General features: G+C 40.7%; 1 protein-coding gene across 11 annotated transcripts in view; it reads right to left on the bottom strand.

Moving 5' to 3' along the window:
* tcf4 (transcription factor 4) overlaps positions 1-25,851 on the bottom strand; it is a 578,439-nt gene that overhangs the window by 304,922 nt on the left and 247,666 nt on the right. The window lies entirely within an intron of this gene.

Genomic DNA, 25,851 nt, shown 5'->3' with positions numbered 1-25,851 from the left:
GTATCAGATTACCTGCAGGATAACAGAAATGACCCGTCAGAACCAGCATTTCAACTTACTATCAGCAGGCCCATCACTAATGTTGAGTTGTGATCGAGTTTAAAAAGGTAATCTATTTCAATGTGGCACTCTTAAAAATAAACTTGGTACAGAGACTCTTTTTGATCATAAATCTCTCCTCTAACATTTCTCTAATGTTCATGGTTCTAATCCTAATGCTCACTAATCTGGGGTACTGCAGGAAGGCACTGGACCTTATCTATATATGGATAGCCCTCGATCTTAGGGACATTTCAGTGCATGATGCATTAAAAGGAAAAGTTATGTTTATTGGGGAGTTGGCAGGAAGTGCCTTAAATGCAAAATACTTAACTCGCTCAATCCTTCAATCCTGTGTCTATAAGAAAGTTGAAATAAAAAGAGAAATGGTATTTAAAAACTTCCATTTCTGCCGTGAATAATGGGCTGAGAGATAACATCTGATGAAAGAGGAAATGCTTCTCTGATGTCAGCAACGAGGATCATCACACAGCAGGTTTCCCAGGACAACAGTGACAACAATCCTGATACTAATCTGCGGGCTATTTGGCAGTTGAGAGGTGTATCACAGCTTTATTAATTATGTCCTACCATAACATCCATGCAAATACAACTTCCAGGAGCCACTAGATAGCAATCAGGAGCAAAAGCCCTGACTGCTATTTCCCCTGGCACCAGGGTGATGAGACCCGTTGTACCAGCCTTACTACTGCCCAAACTATGCTTGAGTAAAAAATGAGGACACAACCTGGGACGGAGAGCTCAGTTCCACACTTGATGGTGCAATTGCTTACTGATTTATCTGGAATATTTCAAGTCTAGTCTATTTTGAGGTACAGCGGTAAACTGGCATACAGCGCAGTGGTTATACTGAGTCATGGAGATAAAGACAGATATACACATTGCAATGCATGTCAGCATCCAAGTTTCATCCAAGCTGACAAGACATATTACTGAAGAGAGGGCAGATGAAAAGTATGAAAAGACTTTCTTTCAGCCAGTTACAATGGTCTTAGTATATACAGGTATGCTTGACTGTTCAGTCAGCTGGGAAATGGTTAGAGCAAGATCTGCAGAGTGAAATAAAACTGATGCTCAGTTTGGGTTCCAACCATGGTTCAAACATGGACAAAAGAGCTGAACTCCAGAGGTGAGGTGACAGCAACTGCCCTTGATATCAAGGCCGCATCTGACCAAGTGTGACATCAGGGAGCACAAGTAAAACTGGAATCAATGGAAATCAGGGGGAAAACACCGCGGCTAGTTGCAATCATACCTAGCACAAAGGAAGGTGGTTGTTGGAGGTCAATCATCTCAGTTCCAGGACATCACTGCAGGAGTTCCTCAGGGTAGTGTCCTAGGCCCATTCACCTTCAGCTACTTCATCAATGACTTTCCTTCCATCTTAAAGTCAGAAGTGGGGATATTCACTGATGATTGCCCAATGTTCAGTGCCATTCACGACTCCTCAGATACTGAAGCAGTCCATGTCCAAATGCAGCAAGACCTGAATATCCAGGCTTGGGCTGCCAAGTGGCAAGTAATATTCATGCCACACAACTGCCAGACAATGACCATCTCCAACAAGAGAGAATCCAACCATTGTCCCTTGACATTCAATAGCATTACCATCACTGAATCTCCCACTATACTGAATCTCCCACTATCAACATCCTTGGGGTTACCATTGACCAGGAACTGAACTGGGCTAGCCATATAAATACTATGGCTGCAAGAGCAGGGGGAGGCGGTGGCATAGTGGTTTTGTCACTGGACAAGTATTTCAGAGACCCAGGGTGACACTCTGGGAACATGGGCTCGAATCCCACCATGGCAGAAAACTGAATTCAATAAAAATCTGGAAATAAAACTCTGATGATGACGATCATGAAACCATTGTTGTAAAAACCCATCTGGTTCACTAACGTCCTTTAGTGAAGGAAATCTGCTGTCCTTACCTGGTCTGGCCTACATGTGACTCCAGACCCACAGCAATGTGGTTGACTCTTAGATGCCCTCTGAACTAAAAAAAAGGTGACAAGCCTCCTGACTCCCCAAAGCCTGTCCACCTTGGCACATGTCAGGAGTGTGATGGAATATTCTCCACTTGCCTGGGTGAGTGTAGCTCCAACATTCAAATAGCTTGACACCATACAGGACAAAGCAACCCACTTGATTGGCACCCCATCGACAAACATTCGCTCCTTCCACCATCGATGCACAATGGCAGTAGTGTGTACCATCTACAAGATGTACTGCAGGAACTTAGACAGCACCTTCCAAATCGATGACCACTACCATCTAGAAGTACAGGGCAGCAGACACATGGGAACACCACCACCTGCAAGTTGCCCTCTAAGCATGGTAACTATAGATCAGTTAGCTTAACATTTGTCATTGGGAAAATGTTAGAGTCTATTATAAAGGATGTAATAGCAGAGCGTTTAGAAATACACTATCTAATCAAGCAGAGTCAGCATGGTTTCATGAAGGGGAAATCATGCCTAACAAATGTATTAGAATTCTTTGAGGGGGTAACAAGCAGGATAGGTAAAGGGGAACCAGTAGATGTAATATATTTGGATTTCCAAAAGGCGTTCAATAAGGCACCACACATAAGACTACTTAATAAGATAAGAACCCATGGTGTTAGGGGTAGTATATTACCATGGATAGAGTATTAGCTAACTAACAGAAGACAGAATTGGGATAAGGGGGGCATTTTTGGGATAGCAACCTGTAATTTGTGGAGTGCCACAAGGATCAATGCAATTATTTACAATATATATTAATGACTTAGATGAGGGAAGGGAATGCACTAATCGCCAAGTTTGCGGATGACACAAAAATAGTGGGAAGGCAAGTGGTGAGGATGATACAAGGAGTCTACAGAGGGATAAGTGAGTGGGCAAAAACTTGGCAGATGGAATATAATGTGGGAAAGTGTGAGGTTATGCACTTTAACAGGAAGAATAGAGTTGAATATTATTTAAATGGAGAAAGACTGCAGCACAGAGGGATTTGGGAGTCCTTGTGCATGAATCCCAAAAAGCTAACATTCAAGTTCAACAAGTAATAGAGAAGGCAAATGGAATGTTGGCCTTTATTTCAAAGGGAATGGAGTATAAAAATAGGGAAGTATTGCTAAAACTATACAAGACATTAGTTAGGCCACACCTAGAATACTGTGAACAGTTTTGGTCCCCTTATCTAAGGAAAGATATACTGGCATTGGAGGCAGTCCAGAGAAGATTCACTAGGTTGATCCCAGGGACAGAGGGATTTTCTTTTGAGGAGAGGTTGAGTAGGTTGGGCCAGTACTCACTGGAGTTTAGAAGAATGAGAGGCGACCTTATTGAAACATATAAGATTCTTAGGGGGCTTGACAGGGTAGATGCTGAGAGGTTGTTTCCTCTTGTGGGAGAGTCTAGGACCAGAGGGCATAATCTTAGAGTAAGGGATCACCCATTTAAAACAGAGATGAGGAGGAATTTCTTCTCTCAGGGGGTAGTGAAATTCTTTACCACAGAGGGCTGTAAAGACTGGGTCGTTAATTATATTCAAGGTTGAGATAGACAGATTTTTAATCAGTAAGGGAATCAAGGGTTATGGGGAAAAGGCAGGAAAGTAGAGTTGAGGATTATCAGATCAGCCATGATCTCATTGAATGGCGGAGCAGACTCAATGGGCCGAATAGCCTACTTCTGCTCCTACTTCTTATGGTCTTATGAACACCCATATCCCATGAATGAATAAAAGAATAAGTACCGTTAACATAGCAAAATGTCCCAAGACTCTACAAAGGGCCATTATAAAGCAAACATTTGACACATAAGGAGATCCTAGGGTAGATGATCAAAAGCTTAGTCAAGGAGACTCTTAAAAGGAAGAAAGAGAGGTAGGGATGGAGAGGTAACGCCAAAGCTTAGGGCCCAGGCAGCTTAAGGCATGACCAGCAACGGCTAGTAAAATAAAAGTAAAATCAGGAGCACTCAAGGGGCCAGAATTAAAGGGGCAGATATCTCAGAGATTGTGGGGATGGAGGAGGTTACGGAGATAGGGAAAAGACAAGGACATGGTTTGAAAATAAGGATGAAAACTTTAAAATCAAGACACTGGCTCCTATATAAGCAATGTAGGCCACAAGGGTGAGGGGTGAATAGAACTTGATGAAAGTTGGGATACAGACAGCAGAGCTTTGGATGACCTCATTTTTTAACCAAGGAAAGAATGTGAGAGGGTGGCCAGGAGTGAACTGAATTAGTCACGTCTAGAGTTAAAAACGGCATTAATAAGGGTTCAGTAGCGGATGAGCTGAGGTCGGGACAAGAGTCAGGTAATGTTATGGAAATGGAAGTGAAAGTAGGCAGAATTAGTGATGCCGCAAATACATGGTCAGATGATCATCTCTGGGTCAAAAACGACACCAATGTTGTGGGTGGTCTGGGCCATCCTCACATAGCTGTCATGGAGAAGGGTGGAATTAGTAGCTAGGGAACTGATGCTGTGTGAGGATCCGCACATACCATATAGCACAATAGAGCAGGGGTAGGCAGATTGGAGAAGCTGAGCTGTTTTCCTTGGAGAAGGAGAGGGGAATTTGATAGAAGCATTCAAAATTATGAGGGGTCTTGGCACCGTAGATAGAGATTGGTGAATAATCAAGAACTGTAATATCAGTTTAAGGTCATTGGCGGAAGAAGCAATAGCAGCGTGTGGAAAAATGTTTTTTTGCAGCAAGTGGTTAGGATCTGGAATGCACTGCCTGGAATGCACACACTGGAATGAGTGTGGTGCAAGCAGATTGAATCATGGCTTTCTAAAGGAAATTGGATCATCATCTGAAGAGGAAGAAAATTGCAGGGCCACAGAGAAAAGTGGCACTAAGTGAATTGCTCTTGCAGAGAGTGGGCACAGACACGATGGGCTGAATGGCCTCCTTTTGCACTGTAGCCATTCTATGAGAGCTACAATTCAAAATTGAACCATTAGCCTGCCAAACTGCAAGGGCACAATTAAGTGATTTCTGAAAGTCAGTAGAACCTTAAAAGATTGAATTATGACCTTGTAACTCCCTCTGCCACATCCATTATTTTATATTAAGTATATTAACAGCTATTCTAAAGTGAAAAATTGAATCCGTCACCCCTACCGTTACAATGCTGCTGTGAGGAGAACATTAATGACAGTTTGTAGCAGTGCTGTGGTGACATTCACAGAAGTGTATAGTGGGTCACTGAGTTCCAGGAAGAACAACCAGCAAGATTCACAGGAGAGTTAAAATAAGCAAGATCAAAAGGCAAACTGCAATCAATGAAAATCTCAAACGAAAAGCAGAAAACGTGCAACAGGTCTGTCCACATCTGGAAGATAAAAATCGGCTAATATCTGGGGTGGAACATTTTATTTCAGCTGAAGAATGGTTCCCACCTGAAATAGAATGCATTTTCAGTTGCTGACTGCAGCTTGCTGAGCACTTCCACCATTTATTGCTTTTCTCAGCATAGGAGGCAGCTCTTCTTAACATGTTTTACAATGACTAACCTGACTAGCAACTGAAGATAGTACATGTACATCACTGAAATTCTAAGGGAAAGAGCCCAGTAGAGATAGGGTAAGCATTTTAAAACATTGTGTCAAGCCTCCCTCCCAAAAAATGCCTCAAAAGAAAAAATAGGTTTTACTTTTTAGTTATTGAGTATATGATGCACACAGAATGGATCATCAGTGCTTGTTCTCAAAATGCTGAAGAGGGATGAGCATCTTTCTCTCTCCTACTGAATTCAGAGATTCCAGAAGTGTTTTAAATGCCAAAACTGTCAATTGAGATTAGTGAGCATGTGCTTATTCCTGCTAAATATGAGAGTTGCCCAAAGACAGATCTGCTGTGCCAGTTATTACAGCATGCTTGTTTTATCTGGGCTATCCAATGTGGTCCATGGAGTTATAACTAGCACTGAGTAAGATTGCAACATAATACAGGAAGCCAGTAAACAACTTGCAAACTGCATGAACTGTTAAATGGCAAATTAACTTGGAAATAAATAAATTTGAGGTGAAGCATCCTTGAAAATAAGGAACTGAATGAAGTTAGAAGCACAAAGGTATCTAGGGATACAGGTGAATAATTCATTAATTATTAGCATTGCAGGTCAGCAAAGTAATTAAAAATACTAAGGAAGCAAGGGTTTATTTCTGGGGATATACAGCTCAAAAGCAGTGAAACTTTGTTAAACCTGTACAGGACTCTTAAGAGGGCCAAGCAGAGTTCAAATCTCCATATTATGAAAAGGATATAGGAGCGCTGGAGAAAGTGCGAATCGGATGTATATGGGAGGCACTTAAAACTGAGAGATTATAACCATCAGGAAATATTGAACAGGTTTTTTTTTAGAAAATAGTTAGAAGAGACCTGATAAATGTCTTTAGATGTCTTAAAACAATGACAATCACTGGAGAGAAAGTATTAGGAAAACTAATGGGGCTAAGAGTTGACAAGTCCCCTGGGCCTGTTGGTCTGCATCCCAGTGTCTTAAAGGAAGTGGCTGCAGAGATGGTAAATACATTGGTTGTAAAATTTCAAAAATCCCTAGATTCTGGAAAGGTCCCTTGGAAAATGTAACACCACTATTCAAGAAAGGAGGGAGACAGAAAGCAGAAAACTGTAGGCTAGTTAGTCTGACCATCTGTTATTGGGAAAATGCTAGAATCTATTATTAAGGCCTGGTAGTAGCAGGACATTTAGAAAATCATAACAATCAGGTAGAGTCAACATGGTTTTGTGAAAGAAAATAGTGTTTGACAAATTTATCAGAATTCTTTGAGGATGTAACAAGCAGGATAGATAAGGGGGAACCAATTTGGATTTCCAAAAGGCATTCAATAAGGTGCCACATAAAAGGTTACTGCACAAGATAAGAGCTAATGGTTTTGAGGATGATATATTAGCAACGATAGAGGATTACTAACTAACAAGAAATGGAGAGTCGGGGTAAATGGGTCATTTTCAGGTTAGCAAACAGTAACTAGTGGAATGCCACAGGGATCAGTGCTAGGGCCTCATCTATTTACGATCTATATTACTGACTTGAATGAAGGGGCAGACAGGACTGCAGCTAAATTTGCTGATGATACTAAGACACAGAGGAAAGAAAGCTGTAAGGAGGCTACAAAGAATCTGCACAGGGATATAGATAGGTTAATTGAGTAGGCAAAATAATTGGCAGATGGACAATAATGTGGGAAAATATGAGGTTGCCCACTTTGGCAAGAAGAATAGAAAAGCAGAATATTATTTAAAAGGAGAGAGACTGCAGAATACTGCAGTACAAAGAGATCTGGGTGTCTTTGTACATCACAAAAAGCTTGCATGCAGGTACAGCAGGTAATTAAGGCGGCAAATGGAACGTTGGCCTTTTATAGCATAAAAGCAAGGAAGCCTTGCTACAGTTGTGCAGGGTATCGGTGAGATCACACCTGGAGAACTATGTGCAGTTGTCTACTTACTCAAGGAGGGATATACTTGCATTGGAAGTAGTTCAGAGAAGGGTTAGGCCGATTCCTGCGACGGAAGGAAGGTTGAGTAGGCTGGGCCTATACTTAAGATGAATGAGAGGTGATCTTATTGAAGCATCTAAGATTCTGCGGAGGGTAGATTCTGGGAGGATGTTTCCTCTTGTGGAGGAATTTAGAACTAGGGAGGAACAGTTTAAAAATAAGATGGAGCCGAGGAGAAATTTCTTCTCTCAGAGTGTCATTAGACTTTGGAATTCTCTTCCAGAGAGCAGTGAAGGCTGGATCATTGAATACACTGAAGCCAAGTTAGACAGAATTTTGATCAGCAAGGGAGTTAAGGGTTATGGGAAGAGACAGGAAAGTGGATTTAAGGTCGCAATCAGGTCAGCCATGATTAAATTGAATGGCGGAGCAGACTCGATTGCCCAAATGGTCTAATCCTGCTCCTGTTTCTTATCATTATATGTTCTAAAGTTACAAATAGTTCAGACAGGTAAATTAATATTCCACATTTGGGAGTATCTAAAACTGGGGACTCTACAAGAATTACTAAGAAATCCAGTAGGAAAATAAGGAGAAATTGTTTTATTCAGAGAGTGGTTAGAATGTGGAACCAACTACCACAGGAAGTGGTTGAGGCAAATTGCTTAGAAGCTTTCGAAGAGGTGGATAGATTCTTGGTAAGCAATGGGGTGGTAGGTTATCGGTGGTAGTTGGGATGCAGATTTCAGGTTACCACCAGATCAGCCATGATCTTAGTAAATGGCTGAGCAGGCTTGAGGCACTGAATGGCCTACTCCTGCTCCTTGTTCGTAGGTTCGTAAAATATTGCAAACATCAGTGTCAAAATTACACAGAGGTAATGACTGTTGTCTTAAGTAAATGAGAACCAATCAAAGAAATGTAGCACTATGATCCTTTATGTGCTGAACTTTCGATCAATCAAGTAGAGGTCAGGGAGGAGGGGCTGAGCTTGGCCCCCTCCTCTTTTTCATTTGTATGCTGCCTGTAGAGAAAGTCATCTGCAGGTATGGTGTCAACTTCAACGTGAATATTGATGACACTCAGCTCTGCCTCTCCAACACCTCTCTCAACATACACTGTCAAATTATTTTTGATATTTTTGGACGAGTCACAATTTCTTCCAGTTAAACTTTGGGAAGATCAAATTTCTCCTCCTTTCTCCTGCCATAAACTCCATTTCCCCGCCCCGTGATTTCATCCCTCTCCGTCGTCACTGTCTCTGTCTGAAGCAAACTGTCCAAAATCACTGTGTTGTATTTGGGCCTAAGCTGAGCTTCCAACCCAAAATCTCAACATGAAGACTATCTAAATCCACCTCCTGTAACATCGCCTTCCTTCACCGCTGACTCAGCCAATCAGCTACTGATACCCTCAACTATGCTGTTGTTACCTCCAGTCTCAGCTATTCAAATGCGGCCCCAGCCAGCCTCTTAATTCTCCACCATTTGTAAACTTCAGCTCTTCCAAAACTTTGCTGTCAATATCCTAATCTACATCAAGTTTAGCTCACCAATCACCTCTTTTGTTGTTGTGTAAGAAATCACCACATAATAACTTTATAAAATACTAAGAAATTTCTGGAATATTATAGGAATAGCTCTCTCTCTCTCTCTGTGTTTCTCTCATAAAGAAGCTCCCCACAGCAGCTTCCTGGGCTGAGAAATACAAAACAGTGAAGGCTGTTATATCAGCCAAGGATATGTCTCTAGCACAAGCACTGAAACAAGACATTGTTAATCCTGCTTTTGGGGCAGGCGGGCAGGGGTGGTGGCAGGAAGTGACCTCATGGAACATACATAAACTAGCTGTCTGAAGGTTAAACAGGACATCCTGGCAATCGATGAGTCACAAGATGATTTCATGGGCTTCTGACGGAAATAGGAGGCATTACCTTGAATATCTGTCCCTTCCCAATGAACAACTGAGTAGATAATTGGCATAAGCCTCCCAGAATTAAGGTGTACAAACGGGCTCTTGAGAGGGAAAAATCACTTAAGATGGAAGAGAGCTTCTCGAGGTGGACCAAGGCTGACATTGGCCTGACACTTTGGCTAGCTCAAGAAGGGTGAAGAAAACATAAGAAGCCGCCACTTCCAGCCATGGAGATCACCTTCATCCACCTGGTTGTCCGGTCAAAGGCCAGTCAACCGTTCTGAGGAGACTGCCGCCATCAGCCATGGAGATCAGCATCCCTCTGCTTCCCCTGGGTCATATGTCTTTTCTGCCTTTTTAGATTATGTAGTATATCTAAAATGTTGCTTCTTAATAAACTACCTTGAAACCATTTATTAATTCTCGACCACTAATTTTAGGTAATCTTCGACTCCTGAACCTTAAATCTTACAGCTGATCTACTCTGGCTCCCAATACCCAAATGCCTTAAATTTAAGATTCACATCTTCACGTTTGGATCCCTTCACAACTTTGCCCCTGTGTATTTCTATAAGTGCCTCCAATCCAAAACTCCCTCCAAACATTTCTTTCCTCTGACTTCTTGTGCAAACCTGCCCCGTATCCCCCCCCCGCCCCCACCACCCTCCCCCAACCCTTTCACTCTACCATTGGCAGACATATCTTTAACTATCCAGGTTCCATGCTTAACAGACATGACCATGAACTACCCTAATCTAAATCATGCATTTATTTTGTGGAATCCACTGAAAAATTATCTACAGTCTGGTTGTACAATATGATAATGTTAATCAAGTCAGGTGTCATTTTTTCTGCTGTTTATTTTGACATCATCTTGGGTGAGCAATAAAGTGTCTCAAACACTGGGTCACAAATTTAAGTAATTTGTTTAATAGTCAGCCTTTGCTGATATGTTAAAACTGCAAGAACTTTCACAGTAGACATATTTAAAAGAAGCTGTGAACTTGCTATATGAGGACTGATGTAAAGCAAAAGAAAAAAGGAAGCACTGCCTTGTAATAACGTGATAAATGTTACCAAGTAGTATTCATGGCACTGTTGACATCTTTATACCACCCGCCAAAAACAACACAATAATGGGTAGAAGAAATCAGATACAAGGTTGTTATCTACAAACCAAGTGATTTTACTGTGTTCGCAACCTGTGTCAAAGTTCAAGTATGACCTGATCCATGAAATTAAATTAAATTCCCTCTTCTATCGCTTGTGGTGAGAAATGGTATTAGAGCAGACAGTTCCAATATGGAGCTATCACTAGCACATAGGAGACAGCAAAGTGGCTTCCTTATGTTCAGAATTTTCTACAAACTATTTGCACTATTATTAGAACCCCCTAAGGCTCATTTTATAACGTTTCAAAAGGAAGCATGTTGTGTCACATAATGCATAATTTATTATTTGCCTGCAAATATAAAACTGTGTTCCAATAAGGCCACAAAATCTAGCTGTTTTCAGGCTGAAGTTGAATTAAGAGACTACAAACATTCTAACTCTGGTAATTCCCTTTACTGGAGTTTCAGTTTATATTAAAAATGATTTCCTTTGTTTCTTTAGACTTTTTTTAAGCAGGACACAGTAACGTGGACAAAAGAGCTTTCACAGACAGGAGAACACACGAAATAGGAGGAGTTGACCATATACTCTGTCGAACTGCTCTGCCATGCAGTAAGATTTGGCTGAAATTGGACTTCAACTCCACTTTCCTGCTCATTCCCAATATCCCTTGATTCCCTGAGAAACCAAAAACCTGTGAAGCATTGCTCCAAATTACAGCCTCCACTGCAAGTATATATTTCCCTAAATATGGAGCCAAAACTGTATTATTCACAATATTCCAGGTGTACTCTCAACAAAATCCTGTACAATTTTAGCAAGACTCCTTTTTTTTCCTTTACTCAAATCCCTTTGGAGAAGTGTGATTGTAAAATGGATGAGTTAGTTTTTATTTCTTTTATTCGTGCATGGGATGTAGGCATCGCAGGCAGGGCCAGCATTTATTTCCCATCCTAATTGCCCTTGAGAACTGAGTGGCTTGCTAGGCCATTTCAGAGGTCAGTTAAGAGTCAACCACATTATACACTACTTTATTGGCGTAGGGGCATCACACAATTATTTAATCCAATGAAAGATATTAAAAGGTGAAGAGGGAATTTAAAACCTACAATCCAACTGCACAATTCCTTGAAAGTGAGAACATCAGTTGGTGAAATCATGAAGGAGACCAACAGCATTGTAGGAATTCAAGTGCAATAGCAGTGATGATTACAGATTTTTACAAGCCAATAGTAAAGTTGCAGTAAGAGCAGCGCAAGTAGTTTGGCAGCCCATTATAAAAAGAATATGAAAGTCAAAGATCCACTAAGATGATACAAGAACGAGAAGCTAAAGTTATGAGAGATGACTTGAAGTGCTGAGATTATTTCCACCGGAGCAGTGATTTAATAGAGGTTTATAAAAGTATAGTGTGTTTTAATAGAATGTGAGAATAGAATATTAATAGAATATTTCCTCTGGCTGGCCAAGAAGTCATTAATTTAAAATTGTCACTAAGTGAGTGACGAGCAAGATCAGGAGTAATTTCTTTGCACAGACTGTTGTTAAAACATTGAATGCTTTGCCGCAGGGAGTAGCTGAGGCAAAGATTGTGGCTTCTTTTAAGGGAAAAGTGGATAATTAATTGAAGCAGAGGAAGATATATGGCCATAGGGACAGAGTAGGGAAGTGAGATTAGTTTTGGATTGCTCTAGCAAAGAGCTGGCACAGATGCAATGGCCCAAGTAGCCTCCTTCTATCATATAAACTCTGATGGTTCTTCTATGGAATTTCCTATGTGGCACTGTTCACAATGAGGATATAATGTTTATGAAGACAGGAACATTATATTTGTCTTTAATGATAGAAAATCAAACAATTTGTTTCATCAGCACACATCTCAATCAACTTATGAACCATCTCCCCATCACTGCCATACTATGACTGCCACGTGTACAATATACAGGATTCACTGCAGCAACTCACCAACTCACAACTGTACCTCCTTGCCCTGCAGTGCAACTTCTACCACCGCGGAGGACTAGGCAGCAATACCTTGGAATACTATCATCATCCTGACGACTATATTTTGCTCTTCCTTCATCAAGAAGTTGGTAGCCTGAGATTCCCTACCAAACATGGTATGGGAGCATCATCGCTATAAGAATTACACCAGTTTAAAAAATCCCACAACCATCGTTTCCGGGCAACACAGGCCATGGAAACAAAGCCAAAAAAAATGTAATTGGTGTTAAGTAAACACTGGGGTGAGTTGATTCCTGAATTAATTGCAGTTACCACTGCCTTTGCTTCTTTAGATTTTTCTGAGTACAGCACAAAAGTTTGCATAGCACAATATGTGGTGTCTGCATTACCACAGACATCAGAAGTATGACAAGACAAGAAAGGTGTGCATACATAAGGCTTTTGCACTATTACTACTGAATCTCTCAGAGTGCTGTTGACGCTAAATTAGAGGGTATGTTGCATCATACATTGTAAAACAGGATGGGTTAGAAATTTCACTTCGTACACACCGGCCACAACTGTTCACCATTCACTTTAATGGAGGGGGTACTGTGGTCCGCAGAGGCAGGATTTCTCTACCAGTGTTATTATTCTACTGCTAAAAGTTGGTTGCGAGTCCCTATTAGGGCTACAAATTCCAGCTGATGGATGAGTTCACACAGAGCTAAGTTGCTGTGACATTGTGGCTTTGGGATTATGTGTTGCTTGACATGTGTACACACCAAATGGTTGCCTTTGTTTCTTTGTATTCCCCACCCCCTCCATCCCATCGCATGTGTCACATGAATTTGCATTAGACAATGTTTGAAATTTGACACCTAAAAGTGCATGAATTCCAGATAAATAGCAGATTTTATAAAATAGGAATGGATTTTAATTGAGTGAATTGAAATATGAGAATAGATTATTAATAGGATGTTTACTCGATCTTATAATAGATAAATAAGATATTCTGAATGATGCTATAAATGTTTTAATCATATTTCAGTTAAGGTCCCGTATCTGGAAGTTTTACGTCAGCAGTCAGAAACTTTTTATTATGATCTGTTCAAGTTATTAGTTATAATGGTCAACAGAAAATCCATTTATTCAACATTTTCAAAACAATGCAAAAGCAGAAAATATACTACAGGAAAGTCAGCATTTGGAAGACAAAGATAAATTCATGATTTTTGGAGCCCTAGTAGAATGGTGAATATCAAGGGAGACGATGAGGTTTTTATGTCCTTTTATAAGACTGGCCAAAACAAGGAGGAGATCAAATCAGCTAGACACTTTTATAAAGCAGTTGCTAACAGGTTGAATAGACTATAAATAGACGTCAAGAATCTGAAAACAGATTTATACTCTATGAAGACTAGAAGTGTTTTTTGCAATGCCATTTTTTGTTAAGGCTTTTACATGTTTCAGTTATGAACTGAAAGCATAGGGCATTTGCGGAAGGTTAACAGTGTCTGCAACATCCACACTCCAGCTGTACAGAAAAATAACCTCCACTGCTCACTGGGACACCATTTGCCCAGTGCGTATTAAAATGACATAAAATAATAGCATAATAATGGAATGGTTACTGCAGTAAAACTGTATTTAAGATTAAAAAGTTAGCTATTGCATTTTCAACCACTAAATACCTCCTTGTGTTGCATATTGTTTATACTTTTACCCTACTAAATAAACAGGAACTGAAACCACCTTGGTACAAGTATTGAGTAGTAAGGACTGATATGGCTGCGTTTTTTATCTGTCCCAATCTTATTATAGCTATTGCTTTTTTTTTATTGTCAATTTTCTTTTGGTTTCAAGATCCTTTTCGCATTTGCGTAAATGATATGTCGCCGATGGTAAAATTCATTCATGTCATGATTCTCATTGGCCAGTAGACACAGAAGCACTGAATCCCTTCAAATGCTGAAATGGATGAGTTTGAAATACATTTTCCATCAACATGCAGACTCAACTGGCTTTGTGCAGCAATCTTCACCAATTCTGAAATAAACTGCCGGATTGAGCACTATGTAAGAGCAGAGTACTCCAGTGATCATTGAGGGAGGGTGGGGGGGTGCAGGGTGGTGGAGTGTGGAATGAGAAAGGAGATTGCTGAAAGGACTAGCTCTGCCTTCACCACAAAGCCGTGTTGGTGGTAACTGTACAAACTGTTCTCTTTCCCTGACCCCCCCAGCCCCCACTCCTATCCCACCCCACATCAAACAGATGGAAGTACATTGCTCAGAGACATAAAAAGGGTAAAAGGGAACATAAACCTTAATGTAAAATGTATTTGGAATGAACATTGATTCCAAATACTGCAAGGGTTAATCAAAAAAACTATTCTTGCATGTGTGGGGGAGGATAGGAGGAAAGCAGAGACATGAATCATTCTTAGTGATTCAAGTGTTTCCATGACATCAATGGGCAACCTTCCAGCACTCAAGCAAAGGCAAAACCTAAAAGGTACCAAAGAGTCACTGAAGCCAGTGGGTTGTAAAGAGAGCTTTTTTTTTAGCAGAATCCCCATTAAATTCATCTTATCTCAGTCACCGGGCTGCCTCGCTACCATTTTCACACAACTCACATTTGGGATAAAGTGTTTATAGCCACTGAAAGTGCAACCGGCTCAATGGTCTCATACAAATGCATCCATGTTGTTGCCAGATTTCAATGTTAGCTTGTACATAAAGCTTACTCCTTTGCAATATATTGTGTGGTTATATTTTCAGCAATACCTTTTGTGATCCTGTGCCACAATCAAATGAACAGAGGCTGAAAATTGGCTAAAATAAAGGCCATTTTAACTGTAGCATTTGCCTGTTTTTTGGTCATAGTGAGATGTGTTAAACATGTAATTTATATCTGTGCAGCACAGCAATCAACCCGTAGATATTTGAAGGTACTTGGTGTGCAAAGCTGCAGACTGCAGGTGCGATTTTTAAAAAGGCTCCTTGGTCCATCCGATTTTATTTTTTTCAGAATACCAACCCTACTATCTCCCCATTATAGTATCTAGCTGTTTTTTAAATGAGTGCAGGGTCCTGGCGTCAACTACCATTCCTGGCATCCTATTGCAACAGCTAATGAGCCTCTGTATGAAGTACTTCCTGCCATCTGTCCAAAAGTTGTCCTTCAAAACCTTGAACCTATTCCTCTTGTCCTACTACCCTGAATTACCCTGAAAGAAAAGCTATAGATTTACCTTGTTTATCCCATATCCTACTCATAGTCTGTAAGATCCTGTCAAAGATGCTCTTTTTGAGACTTAATATCCTAGCTTAACTAGTTTGTTCCACATAACTCATCCTTTTATCAGCTTCATTGTTCTCCTCTGCACTGGCTCTATGCCGTAATGGTTCCCTTATGTTGCAGCGACTAGAACTGTAAGCAATTCTCCAGCTGCTGCCTAACCAGAGTCCCAGCATGACTTCTAGGGATTTGAACTCAACTAATTTCACAATATAACTCGCAGTCCTGCTCACTTTGTTTACTGCTGCCTTGCTTGGACATGGTACACAACAAGTCATCCAACACCACTGGGTCTCCTTTAACTTCCTTCTTTTCAAGCTCTATCCCACTCAGATAGTCATGTATCTTAAATTTTTATTTCCAATATGAAGCAACTTGCATTGTCCATATTAAACTTCATCTGCCACTGATCAGCCCAGGGGTAGGTGACAATTTATTAAAAACAGAAAATGCTAAAAACATTCAGAAAATAATTTATCATCTGTAAAGAGAAAATACTAATATGATATTCAAAAGTTCTCTCAACCCAGGAACCATTCCTGTAGAATTGTGTACGTTACTCTACCAATTAAGAAAGGTGAGAATGGAAAACCAGGCAATTATAGACCAGTTAGTCTGACACTGCTGTTGGAAAATTACAAGGGTCTATAATTAAGACTAGGTTGGCTGAACACCTTAAAAATCTTCAGCTGATCAGAGAGAATCAGCATCGATTTGTGAAGCGCAGGTCATACCTGACAAACATGATTGAATTTTTTGAAAAGGTGACTAAAGCAATGAAAGGAAGAAAGCATTTGATAAAGTCCCTGATAAGAGACTGTTAGCAAAACTTAAAGCTCATGGATTTGAAAGCAAATTAGTGACCTGGTTAGAAAGCTGGCTGAGTGGAATGAGACAGAGTAGAGATAACAGGCAGATACTCTAATTGGCAAGATGTGACTAGTAGTGTCCCACAAGGGTCTATGACGAGACCTCAACTCATTGTATTTATTATTGACTTGAATGATGGGATAGAAAGCCACATATCTAAATTTGCTGATGACACAAAAATAAGTGACATTATAAGCAGTGCAGATGGAACAATGAGATTATAAAAAGTGGTAGATTAAATAAATGGATTTCAATGTAGGAAAATGTGAGGTCATGTAGGTTACCCGAAAGGGTAAAATAGAGTACTTTTTAAATGGTGGGAAGATAGAACCAGTGGAGCTTCAAAGAAAGTTGGGGGTCCAGGTGCATGGATCATTAAAATGTCATGAACAGCTAAAGAAAATAATCAAAAAGGCTAATGGAATATTGGCCTTTATATCTAAAAAAATTAGATAGAATTTAAAAAACAGGTAGAAGTCATGCTTCAGCTATACAAAACCCTGGAGTACTATGATCAACTCTGGGCACCACACCTAAGGAACGATATATTGGCTTTTGTGGGAGTGAAGTGTAGATTTACTGGAATGATACATGGAGAGGTTAAATTATTTACTTTTATTTTCTTTATCCTTTCATGGGATGTGGGCGTCATTGGCAAGGCCAGCATTTGTTACCCATCCCTAATTGCCCTTGAACTGAGTGGCTTGCCATACCACATTGCTATGTGTCTGGAGTCACATGATGGCCAGGCCAGTTAAGGATGACAGGCTTCCTTCCCTGAAAGACATTAGTGAGCCAATCGACAGTGGTTTCATGGTCAACATTACTGAGACTAGCTTTTCCATTCCAGATTATTAACTGAATTTAAATTCTATCAGCTGCCATGGGGGGATTTGAACCTTTGTCCCCCAGAACACTAGCCCGGACCTCTGGGTTACAAGTACAGTGACATTACCACTATTACCATCGTCTTCCCTAAGTGGGCTGATCACTGATCATTCTGAAGTGCTCAGCTCCATTTATAGCTCCTCAGAAAATGGAGCAACCCATTCCAGCCTGGACAGGTGTAACACCCAGACTTGGGCTGCCAAGTAACAATCACACCAGCTAAGTGCCAGGCAATGACCATTTCCTTCAAACCTTCAATGTGCTGTCATTGCCTAGTTTATGCCAATGAACATCCTGGGGAGATGAGGGTGTCTGCGTGGGGTGGGTGGTTCACAACTGAGCAGAGAGAGAGCTTAAGGAGTCATATCAATAACATAGTAACAGGAAACTGGGTTCTCTGCAATTGATCCCTCAAAGTCTTTCCATCATTTAAACGGCTTCATTCAATAATCTGATGGAACACTCACCGCTTGCCTGGATTGCAGAACTGCAACAGCACTCAAGAGGCTTGAAACTATCCAGGCCAGAGCAGTCCACTTGATCAACACCCTTGCCACTGAACTCTAATTACACACCTCCATCTCCATGTACTGTAGCTGCAGTGTGGATTCTTCCAAGTTTGCCAGCAAATTTCATGCAAAATTAATTTTGATGAGACGTGACTGAGAGAAACATTTTTAAACACATTTGATTCATCTTATAGGCAGGAGCAAATGTAACTGTAGTACTGCATTCCTCATCTCACATAGCACAACAGGATCCGATCAGGTGAAATGTGCACTTTATCCAATGAGTTCACAGTTCATACAGAGTAGGAGAAGAGAACGGGGTGTTAACATTTACTATAATTAACTTAAAACATTATATGAGTTATTGTATATTGTGAGCTTGCTCAGAATTTAAATGCAGCAGATTTAAATTCATAAGGAACCAGTCTTTTGGGTTTACATCAAAATATAATTGTCTTGCAGCAAGATTTTTATTCTCATGTTTTTCTGCATAGTTTATGCAACATTTCATCTCAGGAGGGTATATGGCTGAGGGTAGTGCCTATGTTTGGGTATTATACTTGAATGTGCACTGAACTTTTGTTTAGTTCACTCACAAGATGTAGGCACCACTGGCATGCATAGCATTTATTTGCCATCCCTAATTGCTCACGAGAAGGTGGTGGTGAGCCGCCTTCCTGAACCACTTCAGTCTATGCGCTGCAGGTGCCGTTAGATAGGGAGATTGAGAAGTTTGATCTATCGACAATGAATGAATGAATGGGTGAATGGCAATATATTTCTAAGTCAGGTGGCATGTTACTTGGAGGGAAACTTAAAGGTGATGGTGTTCCCATGCGCCTGCTTCCCTTGTATGTTCTAGGTGATCGAAGTTGCAGATTGGGAAAGTACTGTTGAAGGAGGCTTGGCAACTTTCTACACCACATCTCATAGATGATACTCACTGTAGACACAGTGTGCAGTGGTGGAGGGAATGAAAGTTTAAGGTGGTAGATGGGATGCCGATCAAATAGCTGCTTCGTACCAGATTATTTCAAGTTTCTTGAGTGTTGTTGGAGCTACAGTTAGCCAGGCAGGTGGACAGCATTCCATCATACGCCTGGCTTGTGCCTTGTAGATGGTAGACAGGCTTCGGGGCGTCACTCACCACAGATTCTTCATCTTCCCATGGTTTTTTTTATGCTTTTTGTATTTATTGCTTTTTTTAAACAAAGCAAACACATTTTATCCCATTTGACCATTTACAGTCTGTGGCCAAATAGCTAGAGTTCTGCTGCGAGTTCTGCTGGTGCCACTCTAATACGCGACAATGAGCAGCCAAGAGTGCAGGTTCTGAGTTATATCTGTATCAAATAGAAGGACATGGATAGAGATAGGCAAAAGATTGAAATTCAAAATAAATATTCAACAGTGAATATTACAACATCATGAATAGCTAGCCACAGCTATTCTATTACAATAGTAGGAAATACTAAAAATAGGGATGACAAAGAGTCCCCACTCAAATATTTCTCTTTTAAATTGAGTAACCTACTGTGTATTTCCTGCAACTTACATCGGATTTTCAGCATTTGTGTTTTTGTTTGTCTCCACAGCAGTTAGTAATTTTCCTAAAATTTTACATTATTATAACAGCCTTCCATAATGTTCACATTTACAGATAAAGTATAATTCCTTGTTTTTTTCCATTCAAGTGTGTATTATATCTATATACTATATTAAAAGTATTGCTTATAGTGTGCCCCATCAAACACATCCTGTAATACTTTCATGTGATGCTTTATAATCACTCTTGATTATAAGCAACTTTATTCTAACCTATATAAATTTACAAGGTAGATTTATTCTACAAAACCTGGATCAAAATGCCCATGTGGCTAACTCCCAGTCCTGACTTCCACTCTCTCAAAAACAGCAGCAGATAAGGTTAACTACCCTTCCAGATTGTCCAAGAGTCTCATGGAATGAGATATGAATCGCCCAGACGCTGCTAGTACCAAGAGGACTTTGTCCTTTAAGTTTTTAGTCAAAGCAGTGCCAGCACCCCTGCCCCCTCTCCCACCCATGACATCACCAGGGCAAAGAAGCTTCGGGCTCAGTGACATCAACCACCACTGTGACAGGGCAGACTCCCTGCTAGCAGAACCTGGCAAAGAGACAGGCTGATAGAGAGACGCAGCCAGGAGTCTGGGTGTTGGTGGAGTTGGTGGGGGAGTGGTGGTGAGGTGACATTGGGAGAAGAAAGAGAGAGAGCGTGTTGAAATGTAGAAAAGAGTCAACTAGGGAACAGGTGGGTATAAGCGGGTGGTTGGGGTAGGGGACTGGTCAGGGTAGGGGTTGGGTTTGGGTTGCTGCAGGGAGAAGGTGGCAGTGAACCAGGGGTCAAGAACGAGGCAGACAGGTTTTGGAGCTTGGGGCAGTGAAACATGAATTGGGGGCTCAGGTGTAGAAAGGGAGGCTGAGATCATGGAGACTGGGGTGAAGGGGGAAACAGAGGCAGGTTGGGCATGGGACTCAGCATTTCCTGTAGAACCAAGGCCAGCAGCTGCAGGAATATGGTGAGTGGGATAGGCACTAAGAGCCAATAAAAGGGGTGCAAAATCTGGGACGTTGCCACAGCTAATTGGAGAAAAATTGTTTCCATTAGTAGGTAAATGTGGGACAATTGCTTTCCCACCACCTCCAAGGCACAAATCAGGAGTGTGATGGAATATTATCCACTGGCCTAGATGAGTGTAACTCCAATAATACTCGAGCAACTCAACACAATCTAGCACAAAGCAGTCCGCATGATCGGCACCCCATCCACCACCTTAAGCATTCACTCTCTCCACCACCAGCACAACATGGCTGTGGTGTATACCGTCCACAAGATGCACAGTGGCAATTTGCTAAGGCTTCTTCGACAACACCTCCCAGACCTACGACCTCTGCCACCCAGAAGGGCAAGGACAGCAGGTCCATGGGAACACCACCACCTCCATTGACTCCGGTTACACACTGTTATGACTTAGAAATATATCGCTAATCTTCCACCAACGCTGTATCAAATTCCAGGAACTCCCAATCTAATAGCACTGGGAATCCCTTCTGCAGCGGTTCAAGAAGCCAGTTCACCAACACCTCTCAAGGACAATTGGAGATGGGCAATAAATGATGCGCTTGCAGCAACACCCACATTCCATGAAAAAGAAGTGTCAAAGACCAAGCAGTCCAACTGGAAGAACCAGGAGGGAATGATGAAGGATAGTCGCGTTGCTTCAGTACAACTTACTTGAGGCAGGGACTAGAATGTCACAGAGAATGGAATGTGTAGTTGAAAAAGGATAAATTTAAATAAAACGGAGAAATGGGGTTACAGGAGAGAGCAGCACAAGCACTGAAAGCCTCTCTAGCATTATCATTTCTACAATACTACGAAAAGAAGCCCAAGCCCAAGGAACGGTTTGAAAATCTTGAGCTTAAGTTGAATTTAGTGCAAAGTGCTCTGTGACAAGTGCCAAAAACACTGAGCCCATTGTCCTTTCTGCAATGTCTCAGTTTGGTTCAGGTCTATGACAGTTAAAGGGGAATATCAGTGAGCTATAGGATTATTATTACATAGATCATTAAAAATGCCATGAACAGGTAGAGAAAATAATCAAAAAAGCTAATGGAATGCTGGCATTTATAGCTATTTTATTCTTACATATTTATACATATATATAATATAAATTTAGTGGGTATGAAATTATATCTATTATTGCCACTTACATATAAATTATCAATGAGATACTGTATTGTTTTTTGTTATGATTGGAATCTTAGTCTACCAGTGTTAGTATTGGTTATCAGTGAAACTTAGGTGAGTTACTATTAGTTATTGGTGAAATCAAAACTCACCCCACCTCTATTTCACCCTGACGAATCTACCCCACCCTCAGTTTTCCCTCTCTCCTACCCTCTATTTCTCTTCTTTGCCTGCTCACGTGTGTCCTCCTAGTGACTGAATTTCTTACACAACAACTGCTGGCATGAATCCACGAGCAAAAATCTCAAATGCAGAAAATGCAACAACATTTGCAGATGTCACATGATAAAACATTACATGGTCAGATGTTGGTGTGACCAGACCTCGAGGAATAACTCCAACCATGCAACTTTAGAAATAGCCTATAGGGAAACAAGTTAAAATAAACTAAAAGCAACTGGAAAGCTCCAAGACTGGTGTAAATGTGAAACAGTTTAAAAGTTTTAAACAATAATTCTTACAGTTAGATTATTTACAATTTCTATCACTTGCAATCAGCATTATTTTTTTCTTACATCTGCAAAACAATCTTAAAATTGAGTGTTCTTCTGTTTACTCTTGCCAAGAGCATACCAGTTACCATTTTCTCAAACATGCTAATTGACCTATCAATCAAACCCAGGGATTCTCATTGTAACTTGACCTGCAAGAGAACATATCATCCATTTCAAGAATGCAGGGCCCAGCTAGCCTTAAAGGGACATACATCCACATTCTATGTTACTATGTCCCTAAGGACATAAGAACTAAGAAATAGGAAGAGTACACCATGCCATTCCTAAAGCATGCTCTACCATTCAATTCATGGCTGATCTTGGGCTTCAACTCAACTTACCCACTCCCTCCCCTTATCCCTTGATTCCCTGTGAGACCAAAAATCTCTCTCAACCCTAAATATATTCAATGCTAGGACATCCACAACCCACTGGGGCAGAAAATCCCGAAGATTCACAACCCTTTGAGTGAAGTAATCGCTCCTCATCTCAGCCCTAATTGATCGGCCGCTTATCCCAAGGCCAGGTCCCCGTGTTTTAGATTCCCCAACCAATCTCTCAGTGCCTACCCTACCAAGCAAGTCCTGTCAGAATTTGGTAGGTTTCAATGAGATCACCTCTCATTCCTCTAAACTGCAGGTAATTTACTCAGGCCAATTTTACTCAGCCTCTTATCATAGGCCAAGCCCCTCGTCCCAGGGAGCAATTTAGTAAACCTTCGCTGTACTGCCTCCAATGCAAGTAGATCCTTTCTTAAGCGTGGAACCAAAATTGCACACAATATTCTAGATGTGATCTCACCAAAACCCTGTATAATTGTAGCAAGATTTCTTTATTCCTGTACTCCAATCCCATCGCAATAAAGGCCAACATGCCATTTGCCTTCCTAATTGCTTGCTGCACCTGCATGCTAATTTTCTGCATTCCTTGTACAAGTTCTCTTTGAGCATCGACACTTACAAGTTTCACACATTTTAAATAATATTCTGCTTTTTTATTCTTACAACCAAAGTGAATAACTTCACATTTCCCCACATTATACTCCATCTGCCATCTTGATGTCCACTGACTTAACCTTTCTACATCTTCTTGCAGTCTTTCTGTGTCCTCCCCACAGCTTACCTTCCCACCAGCTTGGTATCATCATCAAATCTAGATACATTACTGTCTGTCTCTTCATCTAAATTATTTCCCTTTAGTAAAACCATGCTGACATGTTCTAGTCATACTAAATGCATTGCTAAGACTTCTTAATAATAGCTTCCAGCACTTTTCCAACATAGAAACGTAGAAAATAGGAGCAGGAGTAGGTCATTCGGCCCTTTGAGCCTCCTTCGCCATTCAATATGATCATGTTCTCTCCCTCCTTTCTTGAAAAGCAGTTTAACATTTGCCAATGTCCAATCTAATGGGACCGTCCCCGAATTTAAGGAATTGTAGGCAATTAAAACCAGCACATCCACTATCTCTGCAGCTTTCTCCTTTAGAACCCTAGCTTACAGGCCATCAGGTCCAAGGGATTTGTCAGATTTTAGTCCCTTAAGTTTCTCCAATACTTCTTCTCTGCTGATATTAATTTCCTTCATTTCCTTTTTAGCCCCTAGGCTACCATCTATTTCCGGTATAAAACTTGTCACTTCTACTGTGAAGGCAGACACAAAATATTTGTTCAATGCCTCTGCCATTTCCTCATTCCCCATGATAATTTCTCCTGTCTCTGCTTCTAATGGGCCAACATTACTTTAGTCACTCTCTTCCTTTTTATATACTTTTAAAAGCTCCTACAATCTGCTTTTATATTTCTGGCTAATTTACTCTCATATTCTATCTTTTCCCCTTTTATCAGCTTTTTGGTTGCCCCCTGCTGATTTCTAAAACACTCCCAATGTCTTTCTGAAAAATTGTGCACCCTGGAATATTTATTTCCCAACCTTGATCACCTTGTAACCATGTCTCTGTAATGGTGATTAGATTTAAATCATTTACCTCTATTTGTGCCACTAGCTCATCTATCTCACTGCAGATGTTTCATGCATTCAGATAAAGAAACTTAAATTTCATTTTTAAGCTCTATTCCCTGCAATGACCATATTTGACAATGCACAATTTTTGTTAAACTCTGTACCTTCCTGTCCCACTCTGCTGGTCTTTACCTACATTGCGATACTGTTATGATGCCTCAATCTTTCTCTTTGGATTTCTAAATCTCCCTTCACCCAAACTGTAACCGCCCCCCCCAACACTGTTAGTTTAAAGCCCTGCCCGCAGCCCATATGACTGGCCAGCCCAGTTCAAGTGGTGCAGCCCATCCTAATGGAATATCTCACTCTTCCCTGAGTACTGATGCCAGTGCCCCATGAACCAAAACCCCTTCACCCCACCCCACTCTTTGAGCCATGCGTTTAATTCTCTAATTTGCTTGACCCGATGCCAACTGGCACGTGGTTCAGGTAGCAATCCAGAGATAATTACCTTTGATGTTCCTAAAAATATTATTCTTTCTTAGAATAGCAGTAAGCTCCACCCTGTTGGGGTGAATTTCAACCACAGGCTAAGGCAAAATATTTGACTAGTTAGGAAAGGCCAAGCTACTGCTAGTAAGCAGTAAGTCTCAAAAACCTTCGCAGGCTTCATTTCAAATAAGGCTGGCAGAAAAAATGATGATGACATGGAGGTGGCTTGTGTACACATTCATACGTACATATTTCCTAACTCTCATTACATTAAAAACGTACCTTTTCTCTATGAGATGCTCACTAACCTGCTGTGAACTCTCAGTACTGCTGATTTCTATTTCAAACTTCCAAGAAAGTGTTTTTTTTCCTTTTTATCACTTTAATATCAACATACAATATTAAATATATTAAATGAACATGGATAAACAGCAGTTTAAGATTCATGGATGAATTGCTTCCTATGTTGATATTACATTCTACATTATAGACTAAAATCCAAATATACAACTAAATGCCATGGGGCTTTGCTTCTTTTTAGCTCAATGCAGACAACTGCGCACACTGACTAATGATGGCACTATCTGATCTACTAATTAGCAGTAATTGTGCGGTACAATACGAAGATCACAGTGCACTTATGGTTACCTAGAATTTATAGAATTTACAGAAAGTCCATTCAGCCCAACTGTTCTAATGTCAATGCTTGTGCTCCACACAAGCTTCTTCCCATTCTATTAGGCTCTTTCCACCCTGCCATCCTTCTCTCTAATGTATGCATCAGGCCTCTCCTTAATGTGTCAATGCTATCTGCTTCTACCACTCCATGCAACACCAAGCTGCACATTCTTACCAATCTCTTGCAAAGGCGTTAATCCCAAACTCTTCATTTGATCCGATAGTGACTATCTTATAGTTATGTTACCTTATCTGGGCTGACCCACAAGTAAAAACATTTCCTCCGCATCCAGTTTTGAAGAACTCTCTCAGGACTCTTCTTCATCTTCTCTTTTCAAGGGAGAAGAACCCCAGTTTACTCA

This window comes from Cetorhinus maximus, chromosome 1, assembly GCF_964194155.1.
Source record: "Cetorhinus maximus chromosome 1, sCetMax3.hap1.1, whole genome shotgun sequence".
NCBI lineage: Eukaryota > Metazoa > Chordata > Chondrichthyes > Lamniformes > Cetorhinidae > Cetorhinus > Cetorhinus maximus.
Note: the sequence above shows the minus strand (reverse complement) of the source record. Positions and strands in the feature narration are given on the sequence as shown.